Here is a 26,058-nt window from a genome sequence, read left to right as displayed (position 1 = left end):
TATTCCAAGGAAGCTTCAGCTGTGAACACAAAACGGAATTTCTTTTGCCATGCAAACAAGGCACACAGGCATACTTTCAACCAATAACAGCTAGCTTTATACATTTATGTTTGGATCAAAAGAGCAGGGCAATTTTAAAGCTGGCTTCTGTTAGCATCAGTCTGATCTGGGGTGGTGTCCTTTCTTAGGTCCTCTGCTTCCTTGTCTCCTTGTCACATGCAGACCCACCCCATCGCTCCTTTAGTGAGGGGCCCTGTGGGGCGTTACTGCCGCCCCTGGCCAGGGCTCACCGGATCAGCAGGCAACAGAAGACCTAGGAGGGTAGAAGCCTGGGGGGCTGGGGGTGGGCGGGTTGGAGCTCTGTGGGTCGCGGGCCTGCGGGCCAGGTGGATGCTGGTTCTCTCTTCGTCTCCAGTCCCCAGAAGCTGGTCCAGTTGGAGCAGGCTGACTGGAGAGGCGTAACTCACCCCTTCCCTAGACCCAACAACTAAAAGTGGCAAAGAAATCTCCATCTCCTGTCCTGAGTCTTAGTGCCATAAAAAATATCTTCCACTGGCCCTTCGCATCACGCGCCGACCCTCGGCTACCATCAAGAGCGGACAGGTATAATTTCTGAGAGGTCACTGGCACTAAAACCACAGCGGATAGAGAGGCCTTGTCTACCTGAAGACCTGGAGAGGCAGAGTTAGCGGGGGAGGCTTGGCTTCCTCGGCGGCGCCCCCTCCATCCAGCATAAAACCCGCGAAAGAGCGGCGTCCTGAGTAGTGGGTGGGCAGGTGGGTGCGAGACAGGAGGACGGGAGGGAGCAAGGAATCACGAAGCCTCCTCCGCTGGGACCGCCTCCTCTCTCAGTGGCCTCCCCACAGTCGCTCCGAATTAATAAGACGAAGATCAGGCCAAATTGCCGCCCCCGGCCAGCTCAACCGGGCTCCGGAGGGAGCGATCCCCGGGAGCGGGGGTCCGCGCGTCGGAAGGGGCCATTAGGCCAGAAGGCGGGTAGCTGACAGTGTCCCCTCGCGCCTCCGTCTCCGTCTCGCGGGGAAAGGCCTAGATCGCCGCGGTCCTAACACAGCATCCGTCTGCGGCTCGCCTCCCTCTCCGACCCCGGAGGCGTGGCGCCCTCGGCTTCCTCCCGCCCCCGACTCGCGGCACCCCTCCGCAGGACGCTTGGTTGGGCCCGGGGCGGGGCCTGCAGGCGCTCCACGTGCGGCTGCAAGCTCCGCTCCCGCGGCTCTGCCACCGCCCCCGCCACCTCTGGGCCGACGGGGGGCGGAGCCTCGGGGGGCGGGGCGGGAGGCGTGGGCGAGGGGCGGGGCGGACGCGGAGCACTCGTCCGGCTGCTCAGGCCAAGGGGCTGAGAGCAGTGGGGCAGGCGTGGCGGCTGCAGGAAGGCACTGAGAGCTGACGGGAGTCCGACGCCTGGTGCTGCGAGCTATCTCCGAGGTAAGACCAGGAACCCGGCTCCCCAGGACGCCCCCCCCAGCCCAGCCACCGCGCCCCGGCCGCTCACTGTGCCCCTTGCCGGCCGGGTGGCGGTGGCTGGACGGGACTTCGGGAGGGCTTCTGGAAGTCGCGAGCCCCAGCCCAGGCGGTGTCCCCTTCTCTGCGTCTTTCTTCGCCTTCTCGTCGCTGCCTCGGCTCTGGGCGTCGGGCACCGGGCTGGAAGGTCGCTTTTCCGCGAGTCGGAGCTCGCCCACGCCGGGAAGGGAGGACGGGGCCCCGGGGCAGCCGAGCCGGGCGGCGGGGGAGGCGAGGAGCTCCGGGGCCGCGTCTGCGGCGAGGGCGGGAGGCCGGCCGGGGCTGTGGGCTGCGCCCCCGGGCTCGGTGCCCGTGCTCGGCTTCCCGGTGGTCGCCGGCGCCCTGGGCTTGGGGCGCCTGCCCTTCGCGCCCCGTCGCTGTGACCCGGTGGCGGGGCCAGCCCCTGAACCCCGAATTCCTGGGTGCCGCCTGTTGTGCGCGCGTCGGCCCGGGCAGCCCGACTGCGGGAGGAGACCTGAGGCGCGAGGTCTGCCCCATCGCCCCCTAGTCGGGGGAGCCGGAGGCTGAGCTCGGGCTCGGCGACGCCGGAAGGGGGCCTTGGTGGGATGCGAGTGGGGGGCGCGGCCTGCAGAATTTGGGTTCCTGGTGGAGCTGGCGGAGCGCAGGCCCGGCCCGGGGCAGAGGAGACCCCCAGCTGCTGATCGGGGAGGGCCAGGACCTGTCAGGGATGGACAGCTGGGAGCCACCGGGTGAGGTCCACAGGGATTATAGCAGCACCTCCAGTCCCGGGACAGCATAACCTAATGGTGAGGGCGTTTTCTTGAAGGCAGGAAAAAATGGAAAGCTGTCAAAATAAGCCCATTTTAAAGTTGAAATGAAAGTTGGCGGATTTTCAGGCCGTGCAGTTGTGTAGCTAGTGTCCAAAGAAATATTAGCTCCTTGACACCCTTTTCGTTTGGATTTCTTAGCAAAAATCTGTTTTGCCAGTATTTCCCTCAGGAGTTGTGCATTGCCCGCAGCGGGGAAGGAAAACTTAAGCAAGCGTTCTCGGGTTGCTTTTAACTTGCCTGTGCTCTCCAGCCTTTTTGAGTGTGCAGAAAAAGTATCTCTTGCTGGATTTCTCATGTAGGATTCCGTCTCTTCTTCTCTGGGACCCGACGATGTTTGTTTATTGGTTTTATAAGCATCTATTTAAATTTAGTCCTTGAACGAAATACTCCCCGTTGCTACAGGGTGTAGTTTAGGGATTAGAGAATACTGTTGGATAAAACTGCTAGTGGCTTCATTTTGCAAGAATGTAAGTCATTTCCTTTCTGTGATTTCAGGGAGTTGATATTTCACAGCATCAAAACTTTGTGGGGAAAATTTTCCGTAATACATCTGTCATTAAAAAGGCTTTTGACTTTTGGATTTCTCTTCTTAGAGCAGGGCATAAATTTAGACTCAGCAGTGTTAAAGTATCAGAAGTTTTTCAGAATCTACAGCATCTGAAACTATTGTAGAAGGTAATTTTAACAAGCACCAAGACCGGCAAACTGCCTGCAGGATAGAGAGTGGGGGAGGGGAGAAGACCAGAAGAGAGAGGCAGGAAAACAGATGCCTGTGTTGTTGTCCTTTGTCGTATAAAACTTCTGGCACTTAATCATTTTTCCTTGGGTGTGGTTTTGAGAAATAAAAGTATTACGTTAAAAATGAAAATACTCCACAGTATGAGACAGCTGACATTAGAATGCTCTTTCAGTATGTTTGTAAACATATTGGATTTACATTTCATATTAAAATGGACTTCTGGGATTATTAGATGAGAAGGGTCCCCCAGGGGATATCTAGTATCAAGTTATCTGCAGGATATCTTTTCCAGAAAGCAGACTGCCTGTAATATGAACTAATTCCCCCCCACCCCCCTTTGAATTGCTTGTAAGAGTGCCTGAGATCTGACACTGATGGACCACAGTAATCAATTCTTGCAGGGCCCCAAACATTTCAAGGGACAGGAAATCTTTCTCTGTTGCTACCCCCTCCTTTTTGGTGGGGCAACAGGGGTAAGCTACCAGCTTCAAATACATAATTTGAACTTGCAGATTTAAGGTGCTCCTGGCTCTACAGGAAAACTGAATGGGCCAGGATGAAGACCGCTGCTTTTGAAAGCGAAATGTCAATGTGCTAGGTAATCTTTAGCTACAAGTTCTTGAGAAACTCATTCAGCTGGTCTAGTTGAATTGGGGGAGGGGGGTGGGTTGTAGAGCTTTTCTGATTTCTGAACTTTGTTTCCACTTTTAACTACACTTACAAAGCTTTTGGCTTTCAGAACTTATGACATAATAGACCATGTAGCCTTTTGCTGCAGATGCTTGAAATGAAAGTTTCAAACAGAGTTGTTTTTGACTGAGCTGTCAAGTTCAGAGTTTAGTGTAAATGAGTCCTGTCTCACAAGTAACTTTTTTGATAAAGGAATTCTTTGTAGTTTTCAACTTGAATGTTGCAGATTTTGATTTCTGAGTCTGTGGGTTTTTTAAAAAAAAACTAAAACCTGCAAACAATTATTTTAATACATGGAAGCCGGTACCAAGAAAAGATTAATTCAGTCCAGATGTAAAAATGTATGTGAATTTTAGATTTGGATGATCTCAACCAGTTTTCCCTTTTGTTGATGAGGCTGCCTGGATCCCAGATGGCATTCACAAATTATCCCTTAGGTGGTTTTCTGAGTTCAGAACTAAATTTCACCAGCCTTCTATAAAGTCATTTTAATATTTTTTCAAGTCTTCTGAAGGATAGAAAGTTTTCTGCATTTATAGAGAGATGGATTTTTCATACTACTCATTAATACTAACCTTATAAATGCTCTGGTTTGGTAGATGAAGCCTATGGGGAAACTGGAGGTAATCAGTATCATGTATTCTTCTTCTTCTTTTTTTTTTTTAATTAAGAGGTACAAAACTCCAGTTATAAGAATTGTGTATCCTTATAGGCAAAGCATAGAAGCTTTGGTTTTCGCTTATGCAATTCCAACTTTCTTCTTTTAAAGGAAAAAGTTTTAAATGTGTTTACAATCTTCAGTAGAATCCTGTTGTTAACAGTTTGTGGTCTCTGATATAGCAATTGTATGATGAGCCTCTACCGTTCTTTCTCAACAAGAAACAGCAAACACAACTAATAAGAAGACTCCAGCATTTTTTTAGCTTGTACTCCCAATACCAGAGTTATAAAGTATGTGTGTTATATATTTAAAATTATATATTTTTAGGAAGTCTTTGTATGATTATATAATTATACATTTTGGGTGTTTGAATACATTATGATTGTATATAAAACAATCCAGTGTAGGAGGGGGGGAAAGGAAAGATTTAGTGAAGGAATTTATGAGTGATGAAATTTTAGTTAAAATGTATCTTTCCTGAAACCCAAACAGGAAAAATGGTATTGTTGGTCTCCGTAGTTAAACTTTGATATAGGGAGTAGTTGAGAGGGCTTTTTGAATTGCACATTCTTCTGAGGAAGAGGCTTTGGGGGCCTATAAAAATAAGTAGAAACAAGTTAAAGGGATAATTTGAGAGGAAGGAAGAAGTAGAATACTGGGCATTGAATTGCAAGGAGCATCTAAACCTAGAAGGATGAGTATTGAGAGCAAGGCTGAAGTAGGGAAAACTTTCTATTTAAAAGTGTAAATTAAAGAAGATCTTTTTAGCTGAGAAAAAAAAGGATTAGAATTAAGGTGCCCTATAAGGTCTGTATACAACATGAAATAGTGCTGCGGAGTGATATTTATCCTGGAAACCTTGCCTGCATTTGTGTTGAATCACTAGTTTGGTGTCAAATATTGCATTCAGGGACTGGATGCTTATTACTGTCCTCTGCTCCCCCTCTCCCCCTTATATCCCCCACCTCCACTTCCCATTTCAAAGGCTGGAAACATTTTTTGTCTAAGTTCTAATGATTCGAGAAATATTTAATTAGTCCTCCAGCATTTGGGAGAACTGCTAATGCCCACCCACCATGCTGTGGGACCAGAGGGACTCTACAGCAATATTGGCTGAAGTTATCATAAAGTTTTGAGTGAAAACAAGCCATCTGTGTTTCCAGTTATCTTATATGATTTAATGGTGTAATTACTTCTGATGCAACTTTGTGTACTATCACTTTTCATATGTATCAAATGGAGCAGTCATGCAGTATACCATATTGATCAAAGAGGGATCCTAGAACATTGGGGAGGGGAAAGAAATCACTGATCTGACAGCTGGTATAACGTAAGGAGGAAAGTGTTGTGCCGAAACATTCACGGATAAACCAAACATAGAGCAAAGGAGAAGGCATTTTTTCCTGGAGCTTCCTTGGAGTTGTCTGTAGCACAGCGTTTTCTGGAATGCCTTTCTCCACCTATGTGGCCTTACCTAGCAGAGTTTAATCTATACAGCAAGAATCTAGGTAGAGATTTGGTCATTAACCAAATCATTTCATTAATGTGGTAATTGGGATAATTCTGATCAAAAGTATTTATTTTGAGCCTCCATATTCCAATTAGATTATCCTGGGATATTTTCAGATGTTTTCTAATAACTTTGCCTTTGTACATGTATGTTATAGAACTTTGAGCAGAAATGTTTTACTGGTATATGAAGATAGAGGGAAAAGCAATATTTTATACTACCTTATAGCCACAGTTTCATGTGCGGGAGGAAATCATTATAAAAATCAAGGAAATTCTGGATGAAGATTTTAGGAAATTAATGATGTTTCTCACTTAGCTTCTCAGGTGGTTCTTTGTCTGATTCACATTAAATGAAATGTAATTAATTTTCTCCCTACAGGTAGCAGTACTTACACTGTCCAGTTTTAGTAGATGGCTTTTGTTTGGAGGGAGTAGGTGTCCCTGTGGCTTTATTTCTTTGAACTCGTTCCTGAATAATTACATACAGCCAGAAAAATGCACAGATCAGAAGTGTACGGCACAAAGTGATCATATCTAGGCAACCAGCATCCAAATCAAGAAACAGAACCTTACCAGGCACACCCCCCCCCGCCCCCCGCCCCAGCTCCAAGTTTCTTGCAGTCATAATCCCTGCCCCAAGGATGACCACTATTCTGACTTTTACTGCTGTAGGATGGTTTTAACCTGTTTTAGGGTTGCATTCATTTATTTTTCTTAATTTTTAAAAAAATTTATTTATTTTACTTATTTACTTTTGGCTGTGTTGGGTCTTCGTTGCTGCACACGGGCTTTCTCTAGTTGCGGCGAGCGGGGGCTACTCTTCATTGTGGTTTGCGGGCTTCTCATCGCGATGGCTTCTCTTGTTGCGGAGCACAGGCTCTAGGTGTGTGGGCTCAGTAGTTGTGGCACGTGAGCTTCAATAGTTTTGGCTCGCGGGCTGTAGAGCGCAGGGTCAGTCGTTGTGGCGCACGGGCTTGGTTGCTCCGCGGCATGTGGGATCTTCCCGGACCAGGGCTCGAACCCATGTCCCCTGCATTGGCAGGAAGATTCTTAACCACTGCGCCACCAGGGAAGCCCCTCTTGGGCTGCATTTGAATGCAATCAAGTATAAGTTCTTTTTCGTGTCTTTTTAAACTCAACGTGGTGTCATGTCCAAACTGATTCAGGTAGCAGTACTTCTTTTTTCTTTTATTTCTGTGAATAAATATACCTAGTTTGGTTATCCATTCTGTTGATAGACATTTGGGTAGTTTGGGGCTGATGTGTGGGGCTTGACCTTTTGATGGCTCAAGAAAAATCAAGCAGTTTGGAATTGAAAGAAGAGTAATCTTAAGATTAAAAGAAAAAAACACATCAGAAACGTGAGAGAAAAAAATACAATATCACACAAACAATAAAGGTCAACTCAGTCCACAGAATCCTAGTGTTTCAGGGACACATTTCGGAATATACCAACTGGATATTGCCGGATTTCACTTGAGAATTGGGAAAAGGTAAGGGACCTTAGGTGACAGCTAGCCCCTTCATTTCTTAAAGGTGAGGGGACTGAAGATCCAAAAGACTGAGTGACTCAGAGTCTCACAGCTAATGACAGTGCCAAGAGTAGAAGCTGCTTCTGACTTCCAGTCTAGTCTAGACTAGTGCCATCTGAGGGCTGAAACCCAGCTCACTACTCTGTTGTCCAAGCAGTGAGTCCACTGGCCTGGAGCATGGGGTGCCCTTTCCTGATCCACACAAAGATATCCTGTGGGTCAGTTCAGATGGAAGCAGACCTGCCCAGAGAAAATGGAGCTGTGGCCCAGTGAGGCAGAATTATACTTCCTCAAGCCTGCTCTGCCTCTGCCCTCAGTACAGAGCCCTTGGAATTTCTGTTTAACCCCTTTCTCCTTCTCTCCTCTCTACTAGGGCTCTCCAGTGAGACTTTGGGTTATAAGCGCCAAGTAGGTGATATCTTGAGGTCCCTCCTGGCTCATTGTTTTATTCATCCATAAACAATCTAGGATTGACTCCAGTTTCAAAGGACTGCTCTCTAAATACTTTCAGAATAGTTTATTCTTAAGGATAAGAATATATATAAATATATATTTTTTGCCTCTTCCTGCCATTATGTCACCCCCTTTCTATACACTTTTCTCCTCCATTCTGCCACCCCCCACCCCCTTTAAGTTATCTTTTCTTAAATATCCCTGGAAACATCCAGTTTCTGGTCTCTGTCTACCAAAAACAACAGTGAAATTCTGATGCTGAAATCTGTGGCAATTATTGTAATAAGTGCTCCCAGGAAGCACTTATTGTAATAAAATACAGGATTATGAGAAATCTGATAGGTAAAACAAAGTGCTTGTGAAGGAAGACTGTTGGTATAGGTATTTTCTTTCATGTTTCCCTAAAGAGAAAAAGGACATTTTCGTGGTTCAAGAAAAGACTCAGAATTTCAACTTAGGCTCATTAGGAAGGTGAAAAAAAGGTAAAACAAACAAACAAATAAAAAAAAGCAAAACCTGAAGTTTCATAAATGGGTAGTAAATAACATATCCTGCTCAAATGAGATACAGCTTATAACAGCAAAAACTTACCATGTATAATCTTAGCAAATAAGAGATAAATAAGAGATACCTGGGGGAAGAGTGCTCACCATAGGGCCTGACAAATTGCTCACTGAAATTACCACAGAAAAGAGTAATAAGTTTTGAAGACAAAATGGAAGAAAGGCAGTAGAATATAAACGTTAAGAACAAGATTTTTGAGATTAGTTCTCTGGGGTCCAAATCTAGGCTCCACTGTTTTCTAGTGTGTAACCTTGGGGAAGTTACTTAACTCTCTGAATCTCTTTTTCCTCATCTGTAAAATGAAGATAATAATAGCAACTATCTCACAGGGTTGTTTTGATTAAGTGAAATAGCACATGTAAAGCAAGTGCCATGGTGTGACACATAGTAAACAGTCAAGAAACGTTGGCTTTTATTACTTAACAGAAAAAGAAATGATGTATACAAAGATTTCTAGCCATTGGAAATCCCTAAGCTTTTGTTTACAAGCAGTTGTTCACAAGATTTTTTTTTTTTTAATTTTTAATTTTTAAGTATTTGTTTATTTATTTATTTATGGCTGTGTTGGGTCTTCGTTTCTGTGCGAGGGCTTCCTCTAGTTGCGGTGAGCGGGGGCCGCTCTTCATCGCGTTGCGCGGGCCTCTCAGTATCGCGGCCTCTCTTGTTGCGGAGCACGGGCTCCAGATGCCCAGGCTCAGTAATTGTGGCTCACGGGCCCAGCTGCTCCGCGGCATGTGGGATCTTCCCAGACCAGGGCTCGAACCCGTGTGCCCTGCATTAGCAGGCAGATTCTCAACCACTGCGCCACCAGGGAAGCCCTGCTCACAAGATTTTATTTTGTGTGTTGATCACATTAAGTAGGCAACAAATTATAGTATTTCTCAGTTACAGATATTGGGCAATCTATACTGCTGCACTAAGAATAGCTGGCATGTCCCACTGATCACTAATTGAGTTATTTTTCCTAATTCTCCTATTTCCAGCAGTCTCATTCCCGCAGCTTCTGCCTGCTTGCTAATATTTCTTTCCAGCTGCCAAAAAGTAAATTTACAGATTTAAAAAATTCTCTTTGTGATGAATAATGTTGTACAAAGTACTTTTAAACTTAGAGTACCAGTGTCCCATGTCTTTTTCTCTTGTACTCTGTAGATTTCATGTGAGTCCTTTTTAAGAAAGCCACTATTATTGGGATAAAGCAATTGTTTCTTCCTCCCAGCCCCACGCCCCACCATTGGCACAGTTTATAAAACGTGGGCCAGACCCCTTTACGATTTTCTGTTAGGCCCAAAACTTAAGATTTTTAAACCATTCATTCAAAGAAAATTAATAGTCTGAAAGTTTCAAAGGAGTTTTTAAGAAAAACAAACTTAAGCACATTAGAAAGACACATTTACATCTAAATAGCATAATTACAAATCCAGTCAAAATAGGCACAGGATAGTCCAGAATAATCATGGTGTCATTCTGCTCTGTTCATTAAAAGGGGGGCCTACCCCAGATAACCCTGTGCCCTGTTATGTGTTGTATAATATCTTAAATTTAATAAACTTAATACTTTAAAAATGTTCACCAGGTCCCTCAAAAAACAGGTTTTGCTTCTGTATGAAGTATCCAGGACTGTGTTGAATACTTACTGCAAGTCCTGCCAAAGGGTTTCTTGTCTTGGTGGGGGAACAAAATATATGTGTTTGGAGAGGTATTAGATATTTCCCAGTAAGTGCTAAGTGGACTCCAGGAACAGAACCAATGATGGCCAAAGGTAGGATGGCCCTAGCTTCCCTGGGGCTGCTGGATTTGGGTTGGGTCAGGAGATCAGGCTGGGACCTTTGTATTCCTCAAGTGCAAAGGACCTTTTCTAGGAGCAACAGAAATGTTCAGGATTTGGTAAAAGTCTCAAATATTAAAAGAAAATTATGAAATTGAAACTATTAAATGTTTAATTAAATTCATTCATTCATTCAACATAATACATGCCTACTGTGTGCTAGACACTGTTCTAGGCTCCATAGCTACGTCAGTGAACAAAATAAAGAGAATAATCCGGCCTTTATGGAGCTTATATCCTATTAGGAGGCAAACACTAAACATAACAAAGCTATAGTATTTTAGAAAGTAGTGTGTTTGGAAAAAGAAAAAGCAGAGCAAGGTAAGGGACATTAGGAGCGCTGGAGGAGGGAAGCAGGGCCTTCGGCAATTTCAAATAATATGGTCAAGGTAGGACTCACTGAGAAGATGACATGAGGGAAGAAGGTGGCCATACAGAGACACCTGGGGGAAGAGTGTTCCAGCAGAGCGACCAGCGAAGGCCTTGGGCAGAAGTGCCTGGTCTGTTCCAGGACCAGTGAGAAGGCCACAAAGTAGCAGTAGATGAAGTTATAGAGGTTTGGGGAGCTTATCACATAGTGTCTGCCTGGTGGACCATTTTAAGAACTTTGGCTTTTACTCTGAGTGAAATGGGGAGTCACTGGAGAGTTTTGAGCAGAAGAGTAAGGTGATTTGACTTGCATTTTAATAGAATCACTGGCGGCTGTGTTGAGATTGAAAAATGGAGTGGGGTGGTCCCAGGAAGCAGGGATACAAGTTAGCCGCTGTTGGCAATAATTCAGTTGAGAGATGCCAGTAGCAGTGGAGGAGGTGGCGAGAAATGACCAAGATTTATTTTATAGGTCGAACCAATAAGATTTCCTGGTTTGAGGGATATGAGAAATAGCGATCGGAGGAAGGATAACACCAAGGCTTTTTGCATAATTATGGAGTTGCCATGAACTGGGATGGGGATCTGATGGAGGAGCCGGTTTGGGAAGGATAACCGAGAGCCATTTTGGACATGTTATATTCAACTTCCAAGTGGAGAAGTTGAGCAGCTTGTTGGATTTAGGAATCTGGAGTTTATGGAAGATGTCCAGGCTAGAGATAGAAATTTGGAAGTCGCCAGCAGGCTTTGGATGAAATCATATAGGGAATGTATGTAGACAGGGAAAGCAGTCCATGGACCAAGCCTTGGGTCATATCCATATTTATAGTTTGTGGAAAAGAGAAGTCTCATAAGAATGTATCTTAAGCCAAAGGAATTATGCACATATTTCTGACATAGTGGACCCAATTGTTTCCATTCCCTAAGTAACAGTGTTATTATTAGTAGATATTAATTCTACTGACCCACACCATGGGAAGAAGGAACTATGAGTTACTTTTTCTGTGATGAGGGGCTTGGGCTGAGCCTGAGGCACTTGAGGCTTTAGAGAGTGAGTTGATAAGGAGGAACCAGTAGAGAAGACTGAGAAGGAGCAGTCAGAAGGACAGGAGGGAAATTAAAAGCATATACCTGAAATCCAGTAAGGAAAGCATCTCAGGGAGGAGAGAGTGATTCAGTGGTGTCGTGTCAAGTCAAGTAGCTTGAAGACCGAGAGTTGCTCATTGGATTTAACAACCTTGAGGTCACTGGTGACCTTGACAAGAGCTGTATTAGTGGCAGGGTGGGGACAAAAACCTGGCTGGAGTGGGGTCAAGAATGAAAGGTTTCTGAAAGATGATTCTTATTTTCAGTTCAGTTTCTTATACTATAAATATTCAATATTGTTTGTGAGTACATTTTAATATGTCTGATAAAATGCGGCGTGGGACTTCAGAATGCTGGGGGCCATGAGGGTCTTCAATGGGTTCTGACAGGCATGGGGAGCCTTTGAGTTTCCCACTAGTAGAGTGTATGGTAGGATCGTTTTGTTTTGTTTCTAGTGACGACATGTTCTTTAATTCAACCCATTAATCATTTCATATGAAAAGGATAAAACAGAGCCCCAGTGAGACATGTGTTTTGAGTTGGCTTCTTTTTCAGCAACACTGATAGGTTTGAGCTGACCAGTCTATACGTCATGGTACTCCACCAGCCTGAAAACCTTCATTCCTGGAGCGGATGGCTCAGGTTAGGGGTTCCCAGGGGCCAGAGCAAATTGAGGAATAGAAACTTTGCTTGTTTAATATTTCTTTTATGCTTTGATAACTTTCATTGTGAATATTATTTCAAGGCATGTGATTGAGCAATTTTCATAGTTCTGTATTTTATATCATAATTATGCACTAAGAATTTTCTCGTCTGGGAATTACCTTTGAATTATAATTCTAACTTTCTGTAATACTATCATCAGAAAGAATCAACAGGTCTCTGATACTAATTATCTTTTCTTTCTCTAAGCTTATTAAAATGCTAAAACATAGGCCTTTAATGCTTAAATATTGTTTTTGGGTAGTTAAAAGCTTATAGTGATTGGTAGAATTAAAACATTGTTACATATATTTGAGTGCTGCTTGGTAATGAAAGTACTGTATAGTAATAGCCTTTAGAAAGCTGCTGATTATGGGAAGATGCTGGAAAGGGTAAGGACTTTTCATTTGTAGTGGATTATGGCACATGTTTTTTGAGAAGTGGAGCTCCAGTGATTATATGTGTGTTTCTAGTGGGTTGTGGTATACACATATAATGTCAGCATTCTCTGAGGTACTGCTCTGTCAACACTGTTTTATTAGTATCATTTTGAATGTTGTTCCAGCTGAAACTTATAAGTCACTCTACAGTTAATTAAATGAATGAAATTGGCCTGTAACAGTGAAATACTTAACACAAGGCCAATGTGAAATAATTTGGCAGTGCTGAGTGTTTTACATGGTTAAATACTGGAGCGTGCAGAGGTATAAAACTAAGCAAATTATGAAATAAATGCTAAGTCTCTTAAGTCATTGACTACAGGATGAACTCCAGATCTCTTAGCGTGGAGTTCGACATGCCAAACCAGAGTTGCAAGCCTGTGGCGCACCAGCAAGATTGGCTACAGACATGTTTTGGTTTTAACACAGTGTTGAAAACATCTATTTTCCAGCATTTAAAAATTGAGAAACTTTAAATTTAAAAAAATTGAATTTTCTTAAAAAACTAGAAGGCATGGCAATGATCTGTTGGAGCAACATAGCAGCTTCCCTTTTTATACGGGTGTGTGCTCTGCAATCCCCCGTTGTCCCCAACAGAGATCCTCTTGCTTCCAACATTGAGACCAAGTGTCTGTTGACATTTTTCATCCTGCAGGCTTCACTCCGATGTTAACTGTCCCTGTAGGCATGTGAGTTTGCTGTCCTCCTGTTGTAAATACTTATTTTCCAGTGTCATCTCAAAGCTCCTTAAGTCTAGCCAAATTGTTCTGCCCTTTGTCCCGTCAAACACAGACACAGTTCGTCTGGGTCATGCTTCCTCTACCCCTTCCACTGAACTGAGCTGCTTATTGCCTATACCACTTGATGGAAACAGAGCACATGCTACTTTGTATAAGTCATCCTTTTATATATATTTCCTAGCTTCTCAACTGTATTAGAATTTTCTTGAGGGCAACAACTATATCTTAGAATTTACTAGTGCCTATCAAGTTTATTTTAGTTTTAATAGATTAACTATTGTTTAGATTTAGCTTCCAGTGTATGGTAATATATGATTATTATGATTCTGTAAAAAGATTAGAAAGTATCAAAATCTTGTATAAAGTCTACTTCCTCAAATAGGACTTTCTTAATTTACTATGTCCATTCCTTTGTAGCTTTGTAATCACATTTATGTAATCTAATTGAGTATTAATTCACTAAACACCTCATTTATTGCCAATTCTCTGATTCTGTTAGGCAGATGAATGAAGTTTCCAAATAAATGGGTCATTACAACATATCATTTAATTTATTTCAGGTATACTTCTTTCTAATGGCTATTATTGTTTTACATGGCTTATTTTCTCATTCATTTGACAAATAGTGTGTACACTATACGGAAGGCCCTGGAGATGTGTGAACTTGACAAGCATGATGGTACCTGCTCTTCAGAAACTTTTAGCTGGAAAGGCAGATATTAAATAATGGAGTATATAATTGTTCAATTTTGATAAGTATTAAGAAGTAGGGCGTGTTCTGAGACCTTATAACAGAGCACTCTGGTCTGGGGGCAGGGGCTGCAGTATGGCATATAACACGACTGAATTCTAAACTCCTTGACTTTCTCATAATTCCATAGCAGTTTGTAAAATATTCTGAAGGTAAAAATTTAACCTTAGAAAAACAAATAAATTAAGGGGTAATTTATGTAACAAAATAAGAGCTTAAAAAAAAAACTTTTCCAAAGAATTTACCTTTGGCTGTAGACATTGCATTAATGATAAAAATTATAATTTATAGCACTAGAGTCTTTGTTTAATACTTGAGTTGAACTCTGTTTAAGTAAACAAAAGGGAAAAGGGAAATTGAGCTAGAAATTTCCAATGTAGCTAACTTGCAAAACAACTTTTGTTTTATGACACTAATTATTTCAAAGGCATTTGTAGTAAGAACTTTTCTTATGACTTTCAAAAATAGGATATAAAAAATAAACTGATTTATTCCTTCAAGAGTAACCAGTGGATAGTACCTTGATTTTATACTTGTAAGCCCATGACTGAGAAATATTAATAGTTTATCAGTCTGATCTTGGAGTGAGGTAATGTGGTGTCATGAAAAACCTCAGCAGTAAAGTTAGTGACAAGTGTGAGCCAAAAAATAGAGTGGAATTTTGTGTGGTTGCATATATTTTATCACAACAGTCAGACATGCTTTAAGTGTTTTTTCCTAAGGAAAATAGACTTTTATACTTAACCCATCTAAATATAGTGGTAAAGTTAATTTTTTGCATGGTTTATTGTCACACTGAAACAAAGGTCAGCCGCAGTGGTGCCACTTCTGAAATCTTTGTTAAGAACCTCGTGTCACTTGCTAATTATAAAAGGAGATTCAGAAAAATCACCATACTTAAGGAAGGTTTAGTTCAAATAAACCCAAGAGTTTTAAATGTGATCTTAAGGAAATGCAAGGAAATCAGATCAGGGCATAGTTTTTAAGAAATGTCAAGTGTCACGTACAATTTAAAATAAATTCCAAATAAATCTGTTTAAAATAAAATCTTTTTAACTTCAAATATTCATTAACTGAACCCACATTCATTTTAAATCTGTAGAAAGGATGTTGAACTGATAATTTGTCATTTACTAAATTATTTGCTGTTACTGGTGCCTGGAGAAATGTAAAGATAAATTTTTGTAAATTTCAGTTGTCGATTAAAACCTAGCAGGAAAAGCTAATGGAAGTTATTTTATTCATAACATAGAACGAAACTTCCTTTATTTATTTTTTATTTTATTTTATTTTTATTTTATTTATTTATTTTTGGTTGTGCTAGGTCTTAATTGCGGCTTGCAGTCTCCTTAGCTGTGGCATGCGAACTCTTAGTTGTGGCATGCATGTGGGATCGAGTTCCCTGATCAGGGATCGAACCTGCGTCCCCTGCATTGGAAGGCAGATTCTCAACCACTGCACCACCAGGGAAGTCCCAGAACAAAACTTCCTTTAATAATTGGCTTATGGATTTTTGAACTAGACTCATGTTTCTGACCAATACGTTTTCAGGAAATTTGTAATCAGTATATTATAGATACAGGAGTTAAATTAATGCATTTTAATGTATAATCTATTTTCTACTGAGGAGACTTTGAAATATATACTCAATTGGCAAGGGGATGGGAAAGGATATAAAATTTTATTTGGGGGCTTGGTAGGCTGGTTAGTGGTCATCTGAATTCCATTTTCTAGTGCTTTGAATCCTGACCAGACATGTTGTAGTGGGACTCCTGTTTGTCTATCTTTTTCTGGTATGATGTTATTTTCTGCATTACTAAGGTTAGTCACATCTTCCATGTAGGCAGTAAGCTGTTTGAGGACAGACAAGATGCTGCATTTCTCCCTCTGCTGAATTCTTCCATAGCTCCTAGAAAAGTGCTGGCTCTTGACTTAAGCGCAACAGGATTACAGCTTTATTCTTTCTGATCTCTATAAGGTGAGAGAACCATCATGTAGATTTGAACCTTCAGCAAGTCAGGGAGGCATTTGACCCATTAAAAAAAGTAACAGAAATGTGTTTATGAAAACCCATATGCCTATTTCCCAAGTCTGACATGTAAGTAAAATATAACTCTTCCCGTAACAGTCATGTGTATTCAGATTTAATGTTGGCATTCAAAAATACACAGTGTGTTGCTTAAATTTTCAAAAGCCTGTGAAAATACAAATTTTGTTTCTTAAACTTTCAAAAGAGCATAAGATTGGGTTTTTAACATTAACAGTAGAATGCAGTGATAGAAATTATCTGTGATTTCTCCATGCAGAAAGGCAAGGTCTCTTTTGAAATGCCTTAATTTGGGGTTTTTTCCTGGCCTGCGAAAGAACAGGGTTTCTTGTTTCCTCATGCCATCAGTTTTCTGTGAGCATAAGGAAGGTAGAGTGTGCACAGATTTCCTCTGCTTTTCTTGGGTTGGCCAAGGCATAAGCTTAATCCATTGAAAATGTCCACTTGACCATTCCTGCAGTTTTTTCTCCTTGGCTTGACAGGTGGTGGTGTCCACTCATGTTGTGGTGATCAAGTTGTCCATGAGGAGGTAATCTTAACTTGACATGGACCTCTGACCATTTGGGTTGATATGCTTGGCCCTGTGGCCTAGGAATGAGATGATAATGGATGTCATATTTTATTATTAAAGAGTTTATATTGGTCTTACCTTTCTTTCAGATTAGGGGCAAAAAACACAAAAAGTTGGGATTATTTAATTACAAAACTTTTGTGTTGCTGGGCCACCCATCTTCTCTGCTGTTGCCTTGACTTCCTTGGAAATAGGAGTTTTAACTTCCCCTGACCTCTACTTCTTCACCCCTCTTCTGTGTTCTGTTCCTGCTTCATCTGTCCACCTGTGTGTTCTCTATTCTTACAGAAAACAAAATCTCTGCATATGGTATGTTTTATATTGGGATAAGGAGAAATTAACTAAAATCATGTATAGAGATTCCACCCCTTCTTAGTTTATTTTACCGTGTGTGTGTGTTTCCCCCTGAGGATATTAATAAAGTTACTTTGTGAGTATTTTTATGAATTTAAACCTTCCACAAGCCAGGGGGAACAGTTTGACCCATAAAGCAAACTTAAAAATGTATTTATGAAAGCCAAGTATGTACCTTCCAAGTCTGACATATGAGTAAAATATGAATAAAAGTAACATGTAGTTAAATTTAATATAGAATTGAAAAATATTTTGTTTAAATTTTCAAAAACTATAGATAAAGATTGAATTTTGAAGATTACCAATAGAATGTAGCTATAAAATAGAACATTTTCCTCAAAAAAATTGAGATGTCATTGATAAGGTTCCTATGGTAATTTAAAAAATCATATTATATATTTTAAATGTTTGATTATGAGAATAATTATATATAATCATAAGAATAATTACAAATGGTGTTTTTTCAATTCTCTGAGATGCTAAAATGTAAAATAAAATAGATTTTCGTAAATGTTTATGTACCTTAATTAGTGAGATTTTTCTGCCTAAATGTAGATAGAAATATAGCCATACAGTATGATTAAGAATTCTAACTACCATTATAGTTTGGTATTATAATAAATTACAGTTAGGAAGTTAAATTATATCTGATATTTGAGTGAGGCCATGGATCTTAAAGAATTATTAGCAACTGGAATATACTACTAAGATGAAATAATGTATTTGAAAGTGCTTTGTAAATGTGATATACTGTATAGACACACCTCGAATTCTTATCACAGTTATCTGAATTGTCATTTACTACTGATACTGTAGGAGAAAGAAGAGTGTAGAAATTATCATAGTGTACCTGGGCCAGCCTACAGCAGGGTGCTTAACCTAGACTGTAGATCATGAGAGAGAGACTCTAATTCTAAAATTAAACACAAATGTACTGTATGTGTGCATGGACACATTTGTAGGGCAAGGATGCATACTATTTATCAGATTATGTAAGAACCATGATTCATATACTGTATGGTATTTTTTACTTAAACATTAAAGGAAGGTGGGAATTCCCTGGCGGTCCAGTGGTTAGGACTCAGCGCTTTCACTCCCAGGGTTCGATCCCTGGTCAGGGAACTGTGATCCTGCAAGCAGCACAGCATGGCCAAAAAAAAAAAAAAAAATTAATGGAAGGTAAGCATTTATTTCCTTTAACTAGATTTTCTAGCATCATAATAATGTATATCTGTAGGACATTTTTTATTTTACTAATAAATGGAACTTTTACTTGGTTACTTTATTTGGTCCTCAAAGTAATAGTCTCTCCATTTTACAGATAAGGAGGTTAAATGACTTGTATGATTTGACACCTTTACCTGATTCAGTTTGTGACAAAACCAGAACATGACACTCTTCTTCTAACTCTGGGACCTGTGCTTGTTTCTTGCCACCTCAGTCACAATTGCCCTGTTGATAAAACATTTCTAGAGTGTTTGTAAAATATGGTGCAACATTTTGATTTCTTTTTTTCTTTTTTTTTTTAACTACCTATTTAAGTGAGTTTAGTTTCTGCCAGATACTAAACGTGTGGCCCTTAATTAGCTTACGTTGATTTTGCCATAGAGAATTTTTGTGTCATTCTGAACTAGATAGGATAATCTTTTCAAACATTCTACTTCCCATGATAATGCATGTAACTTGGCACAAAATTCCAGATCATTGGATTTTGTCTGAAGAAAACAAGATATGCATAAAATTTCACACTATCAATCCTTTTGTTACCTTGAAAAAATCTCTACTAATTTGTAGGGTTGGTTAGTAAAGAGAAATTTTTTTTTTTTTTTACTATTTTGTCCAATGGTTATTTGATGTGTTCACTCTTTTTTTTATTTAATTTTATTTATTTTTTATACAGCAGGTTCTTATTAGTTATCCATTTTATACATATTAGTGTATACCTGTCAATCCCCATCTCCCAATTCATCCCACCACCACTCCCCCCAACCCCCCGCCGCTTTCCCCCCTTGGTGTCCATCCATTTGTTCTCTACATCTGTGTTTCTGTTTCTGCCCTGCAAACCGGTTCATCTGTACCATTTTTCTAGGTTCCACATATATGCGTTAATATATGGTATTTGTTTTTCTCTTTCTGACTTACTTCACTCTGTATGACAGTCTCTAGATCCATCCACATTTCTACAAATGACCCAATTTTGTTCCTTTTTATGGCTGAATAATATTCCATTGTATATATGTACCACATCTTCTTTATCCATTCGTCTGTCGAGGGGGACTTAAGTTGTTTCCATGTCCTGGCTGTTGTAAATAGTGCTGCAATGAACATTGGGGTGCCTGTGTCTTTTTGAATTATGGTTTTCTCTGGGTATATGCCCAGTAGTGGGATTGCTGGGTCATATGGTAATTCTATTTTTAGTTTTTTAAGGAACCTCCATACTGTTCTCCATAATGGCTGTATCAATTTACATTCCCACCAACAGTGCAAGAGGGTTCCCTTTTCTTCACACCCGCTCCAGCATTTGTTGTTTGTAGATTTTCTGATGATGCCCATTCTAACTGGTGTGAGGTGATACCTCATAGTAGTTTTGATGTGCATTTCTCTAATAATTAACGATGTTGAGCAACTTTTCATGTGCTTCTTGGCCATCTGTATGTCTTCTTTGGAGAAATGTCTGTTTACGTCTTCTGCCCATTTTTGGATTGAGTTGTTTGTTTTTTAAATTTTGAGCTGCATGAACTGTTTATATATTTTGGAGATTCATCCTTTGTCCGTTGATTCGTTTGCAAATATTTTCTCCCATTCTGAGGGTTGTCTTGTTTGTAGTTTCCTTTGCTTTGCAAAAGTTTTTAAGTTTCATTAGGTCCCATTTGTTTATTTTTGTTTTTATTTCCATTACTCTAGGAGGTGGAACAAAAAAGATCTTGCTGAGATTTATGTCGAAGAGTGTTCTTCCTATGTTTTCCTCTAAGAGTTTTATAGTGTCCAGTCTTACATTTAGGTCTGTAATCCATTTAGAGTTTATTTTTGTGTATGGTGTTAGGGAGTGTTCTCATTTCATTCTTTTACATATAGCTGTCCAGTTTTCCCAGCACCACTTATTGAAGAGGCTGTCTTTTCTCCATTATATATCCTTGCCTCCTTTGTCATAGATTAGTTGACCATGGGTGCGTGGGTTTATCTCTGGGCTTTCTATCGTGTTGCATTGATCTATATTTCTGTTTTTGTGCCAGTACCATATTGTCTTGATTACTGTAGCTTTGTACTATAGTCTGAAGTCAGAGAGTCTGATTCTTCCAGCTCTGTTTTTTTCCCTCAAGACTGCTTTGGCTATTCAGAGTCTTTTGTGTCTCCATACAAATTTTAAGATTTTTTGTTCTAGTTCTGTAAAAAATGTCATTGGTAATTTGATAGGGATTCCATTGAATCTGTAGATTGCTTTGGGTAGTATAGTCATTTTCACAGTATTGATTCTTCTAATCCAAGAACATGGTATATCTCTCCATCTGTTTGTATTGTCTTTAATTTCTTTCATCAGTGTCTTATAGTTTTCTGCATACAGGTCTTTTGTCTCCCTAGGTAGGTTTATTCCTGGATATTTTATTCTTTTTGTTGCATTGGTAAATGGGAGTGTTTCCTTAATTTCTCTTTCAGATTTTTCATCATTGCTGTATAGGAATGCAAGAGATTTCTGTGCATTAATTTTGTATCCTGCAGCTTTACCAGATTCATTGGTTAGCTCTAGTAGTTTTCTAGTGGCATCTTTAGGATTCTCTATGTATAGTATTATGTCATCTGCAAACAGTGACAGTTTTACTTCTTCTTTTCCAATTTATATTCCTTTTATTTCTTTTTCTTCTCTGATTGCCGTGGCTAGGACTTCCAGAACTATGTTGAATAATAGTAGTGAGAGTGGACATCCTTGTTTTGTTCTTGATCTTAGAGGAAATGCTTTCAGTTTTTCACCATTGAGAATGATGTTTGCTGGGGGTTGGTCGTGTATGGCCTTTATATGTTGAGGTAGGTTCCCTCTATGCCCACTTTCTGGAGAGTTTTATCATAAATGGCTGTTGAATTTTGTCAAAAGCGTTTTCTGCATGTATTGAGATGATCATATGGTTTTTATTCCTCAATTTGTTAATATGATGTATCACATTGATTGATTTGCATATATTGAAGAATCCTTGCATCCCTGGGATAAATCCCACTTGATCATGGTGTATGATCCTTTTAATGTGTTGTTGGATTCTGTTTGCTAGTATTTTGTTGAGGATTTTTGCATCTATATTCATCAGTGATATTGGTCTGTAATTTTCTTTTTTTGTAGTATCTTTATCTGGTTTTGCTATCAGGGTGATGGTGGCCTCATAGAATGAGTTTGGGAGTGTTCCTTCCTCTGCAATTTTTTGGAAGAGTTTGAGAAGGATGGGTGTTAGCTCTTCTCTAAATGTTTGATAGAATTCACCTGTGAAGCCATCTGGTCCTGGACTTTTGTTTGTTGGAAGATTTTTAATCACAGTTTCAATTTCATTACTTGTGATTGGTCTGTTCATATTTTCTGTTTCTTCCTGGTTCAGTCTTGGAAGGTTATACCTTTCTAAGAATTTGTCCATTTCTCCCAGGTTCTCCATTTTATTGGCATAGAGTTGCTTGTAGTAGTCTCTTAGGATGCTTTGTATTTCTGTGGTGTCTGTTGTAACTTCTCCTTTTTCATCTCTAATTTTATTGATATGAGTCCTCTTCCTCTTTTTCTTGATGAGTCTGGCTAATAGTTTATCAATTTTGTTTATCTTCTCAAAGAACCAGCTTTTAGTTTTATTGATCTTTGCTATTGTTTTCTTTGTTTCTATTTCATTTATTTCTGCTCTGATCTTTATGATTTCTTTCCTTCTGCTAACTTTGGGTTTTGTTTGTTCTTCTTTTTCTAGTTCCTTTAGGTATAAAGTTAGATTGTTTATGTGAGATTTTTCTTGTTTCTTGAGGTAGGCTTGTATTGCTATAAACTTCTCTCTTAGAACTGCTTTTGCTGCATCCCATAGGTTTTGGATTGTCGTGTTTTCATTGTCATTTGTCTCTAAGTACTTTTTGATTTCCTCTTTGATTTCTTCAGTGATCTCTTGGTTATTTAGTAACGTATTGTTTAGCCTCCATATGTTTGTGTTTTTACGGTTTTTTCCCTGTAATTGATTTCTAATCTCATAGCGTTGTGGTCTGAAAAGATGCTTGATATGATTTCAGTTTTCTTAAATTTACTGAGGCTTGATTTGTGACCCAAGATGTGATCTATCCTGGAGAATGTTCCATGCGCACTTGAGAAGAAAGTGTAATGTGCTGTTTTTGGATGGAATGTCCTATAAATATCAATTAAATCTATCTGGTCTATTGTGTCATTTAAAGCTTCTGTTTCCTTATTTATTTTCATTTTGGATGATCTGTCAGTTGGTGTAAGTGAGGTGTTAAAGTCCCCCACTATTATTGTGTTACTGTCGATTTCCTCTTTTATATCTGTTAGCAGTTACCTTATGTATTGAGGTGCTCCTATGTTGGGTGCATATATATATTTATACTTGTTATATCTTCTTCTTGGATTGATCCCTTGATCATTATGTAGTGTCCTTCCTTGTCTCTTGTAACATTCTTTATTTTAAAGTTTATTTTATCTGATATGAGTATTGCTACTCCAGCTTTCTTTTGATTTCCATTTGCATGGTATATCTTTTTCCATCCCCTCACTTTCAGTCTGTATGTGTCCCTAGGTCTGAAGTGGGTCTCTTGTAGACAGCATATATATGGGTCTTGTTTTTGTATCTGTTCAGCAAGCTTGTGTCTTTTGGTTGGAGCATTTAACCCGTTCACGTTTAAGGTAATTATCAATATATATGTTCCTATTACCATTTTCTTAATTGTTTTGGGTTTGTTTTTGTAGGTCCTTTTCTTCTTTTGTGTTTCCCACTTAGAGAAGTTCCTTTAGCATTTGTTGTAGAGCTGGTTTTGTGGTGCTGAATTCTCTTAGCTTTTGCTTGTCTGTAAAGCTTTTGATTTCTCCATCAAATCTGAATGAGATCCTTACTGGATAGAGTAATCTTGGTTGTAGGTTCTTCCCTTTCATTACTTTAAATATGTCATGCCACTCCCTTCTGGCTTTTAGAGTTTCTGCTGAGAAATCAGTTGTTAACCTTATGGGAGTTCCCTTGTATGTTATTTGTCGTTTTTCCCTGTTGCTTTCAGTAATTTTTCTTTGTCTTTAATTTTTGCCAGTTTGATTACTATGTGTCTCAGCGTGTTTCTCCTTGGGTTTATCCTGCCTGGGACTCTTTGTGCTTCCTGGACTTGGGTGACTATTTCCTTTCCCATGTTAGGAAAGTTTTCGACTGTAATCTCTTCAGATACTTTCTTGGGTCCTTTCTCTCTCTCTTCTCCTTCTGGGACCCCTATAATGTGAATGTTGTTGCATTTAATGTTGTCCCAGAGGTCTCTTAGGCTGTGTTCAATTCTTTTCATTCTTTTTTCTTTAGTCTGTTCCACAGCAGTGAATTCCACCATTCTGTCTTCCAGGTCACTGATCCATTCTTCTGCCTCAGTTATTCTGCTATTGATTCCTTCTAGTGTATTTTTCATTTCAGTTATTGTATTGTTTATCTCTGTTCTTTAATTCTTCTAGGTGTTTGTTCTTTAATTCTTCTAAGTCTTTGTTCAACATTTCTTGCATCTTCTCGATCTTTGCCTCCATTCTTTTTCCGAGGTCCTGGATCATCTTCACTATCATTATTCTGAATTCTTTTTCTGGAAGGTTACCTATCTCCACTTCATTTAGTTGTCGTTCTGGGGTTTTTTCTTGTTCCTTCATCTGGTACATAACCCTCTGCCTTTTCATCTTGTCTTTCTGTGAACGTCGTTTTTGATCCACAGGCTGTAGGATTGTAGTTCTTCTTGCTTCTGCTGTCTGCCCTGTGGTGGATGAGGCTATCTAAGAGGCTTGTGCAAGTTTCCTGATGAGAGGGACTGGTGGTGGGTAGAGCTGGCTGTTTGTTGCTCTGGTGGGCAGAGCTCAGTAAAACTTTAATCCGTTTGCCTGCTGATGGGTGGGGCTGGGTTCCCGCCCTGTTGGTTGTTTGGCCTGAGGCTACCCAACACTGGAGCCTACCTGGGCTCTTTGGTGGGGCTAATGGCGGACTCTGGGAGGACTGATGCCAAGTAGTACTTCCCAGAACTTCTGCTGCCAGTGTCCTTGTCCTCACAGTGAGACAGAGCCACCCCCCACCTCTGTAGGAGGCTCTCCAACACTAGCAGGTACGTCTGGTTCAGTCTCCTATGGGGTCACTGCTCCTTCCCTTGGGTCCCGATGCACACACTACTTTGTGTGTGCCCTCCTAGAGTGGAGTTTCTGTTTCCCCCAGTCCTGTCAAAGTCCTGTAATCAAATCCCGCTTCCCTTCAAAGTCTGATTCTCTAGGAATTCCTCCTCCCGTTACCAGACCCCCAGGTTGTGAAGCCTGACATGGGGCTCAGAACCTTCACTCCATTGGGTGGACTTCTGTGGTATAATTGTTCTCCAGTTTGTGAGTCACGCACCCAGCAGTTATGGGATTTGATTTTATTGTGATTGTGCGCCTCGTACCGTCTCATTGCAGCTTCTCCTTTGTCTTTGGATGTGAGGTATCTTTTTTGGTGAGTTCCAGTGTATTCCTGTCGGTGATTGTTCAGCAGTTAGTTGTCATTCCAGTGCTCTCCCAGGAGGAAGTGAGGGCACGTCCTTCTACTCCACCTTCTTGAACCTGTTCTAGTAAAGGGAAATTAAAGATTTTTTGAAATGATTGCACATCATATATTTAAAGGTGAGACATTAAATACAGTTGCCTGATTTCTCTTTAGAACTTTGTAATTTTTAAATTGCAATAAAGAATGCTCTGAAGCTTGAATAAAATAGTGCTAATGTTTTATGGAAGTGCATCTACCATATGTCCTCCTGCAGGAAGTTTTACTTACATGTGGACTTTGGAGAAGAAACCTAATTTAGCATGAGAATATCTGCAGTTCATTCTTTCATTCAACAATCATTTATGTGCCAGGCAGTTTGCTAGAAATTCAGTGATGAACAATGCATGGACCTGTCCTCTAGAAGTTAGAGGCTGGTTGATGAGGGGAGACAGACAAACAAATGAACAGGTATACCATGTGACAAGTGAAATACTACCTATTAAAAACTCTGCTATTGCAATTTTTAACAAGAAATTTTCTTTTGTCTCTCCAGAATTCTTGCTGGATGGTAACCTTTGATAAACATAAAAGGCCAACCTTTGTTTTTACTTAGTATCCTTGAAAATTATAGTCTATTTCCAAATCACCATGACTTCCTACATTTTAATTCTAAGGTCTGGTTTAAACTTTTTGAAGCCATGGATTTAGCCAGTTTACCTAATGTATTGTTTCACTTTTGTTTATGCTCTGTGTCATGCAGTGAAGGGTTCGAGGTGATGTATTACTTAACACGTAAGGCACTTTAATGAACATGTAGATTCATTAAAATTTTTTTAAATTAGTATTTTTTAATGATATGAATTACATACAATAAAAATAAAGTTCACAAATTTTAAGTAGATAATTTGATGACTTTTGACAAACGTATATAATCATGTAACCAGTGTCACAATCAAGATAAAAATCATTTTTGTCCTGCCAAAAAGTTTTTTACAGCCATCTTTTAGCCTGTCCCC

At 40.2% G+C, this 26,058-nt stretch overlaps 1 protein-coding gene across 2 annotated transcripts in view; it reads left to right on the top strand.

Annotated features, from left to right (window-relative positions):
- Positions 1-1,336: 1,336 nt before the first annotated feature.
- Positions 1,337-26,058, top strand: part of FRMD6 (FERM domain containing 6) — a 78,755-nt gene continuing 54,033 nt past the window's right edge. For both annotated transcript variants that reach the window (XM_068545514.1, XM_068545511.1), the window contains exon 1: positions 1,337-1,443. The gene's annotated coding sequence lies outside the window, so the exon portion shown is untranslated. The remainder of the gene's footprint in view (positions 1,444-26,058) is intronic.

The sequence above is a fragment of the Eschrichtius robustus genome, chromosome 1 (assembly GCF_028021215.1).
Source record: "Eschrichtius robustus isolate mEscRob2 chromosome 1, mEscRob2.pri, whole genome shotgun sequence".
NCBI classification, from domain to species: Eukaryota; Metazoa; Chordata; class Mammalia; order Artiodactyla; family Eschrichtiidae; genus Eschrichtius; species Eschrichtius robustus.
This window is presented reverse-complemented; position numbering and strand designations above follow the sequence as displayed.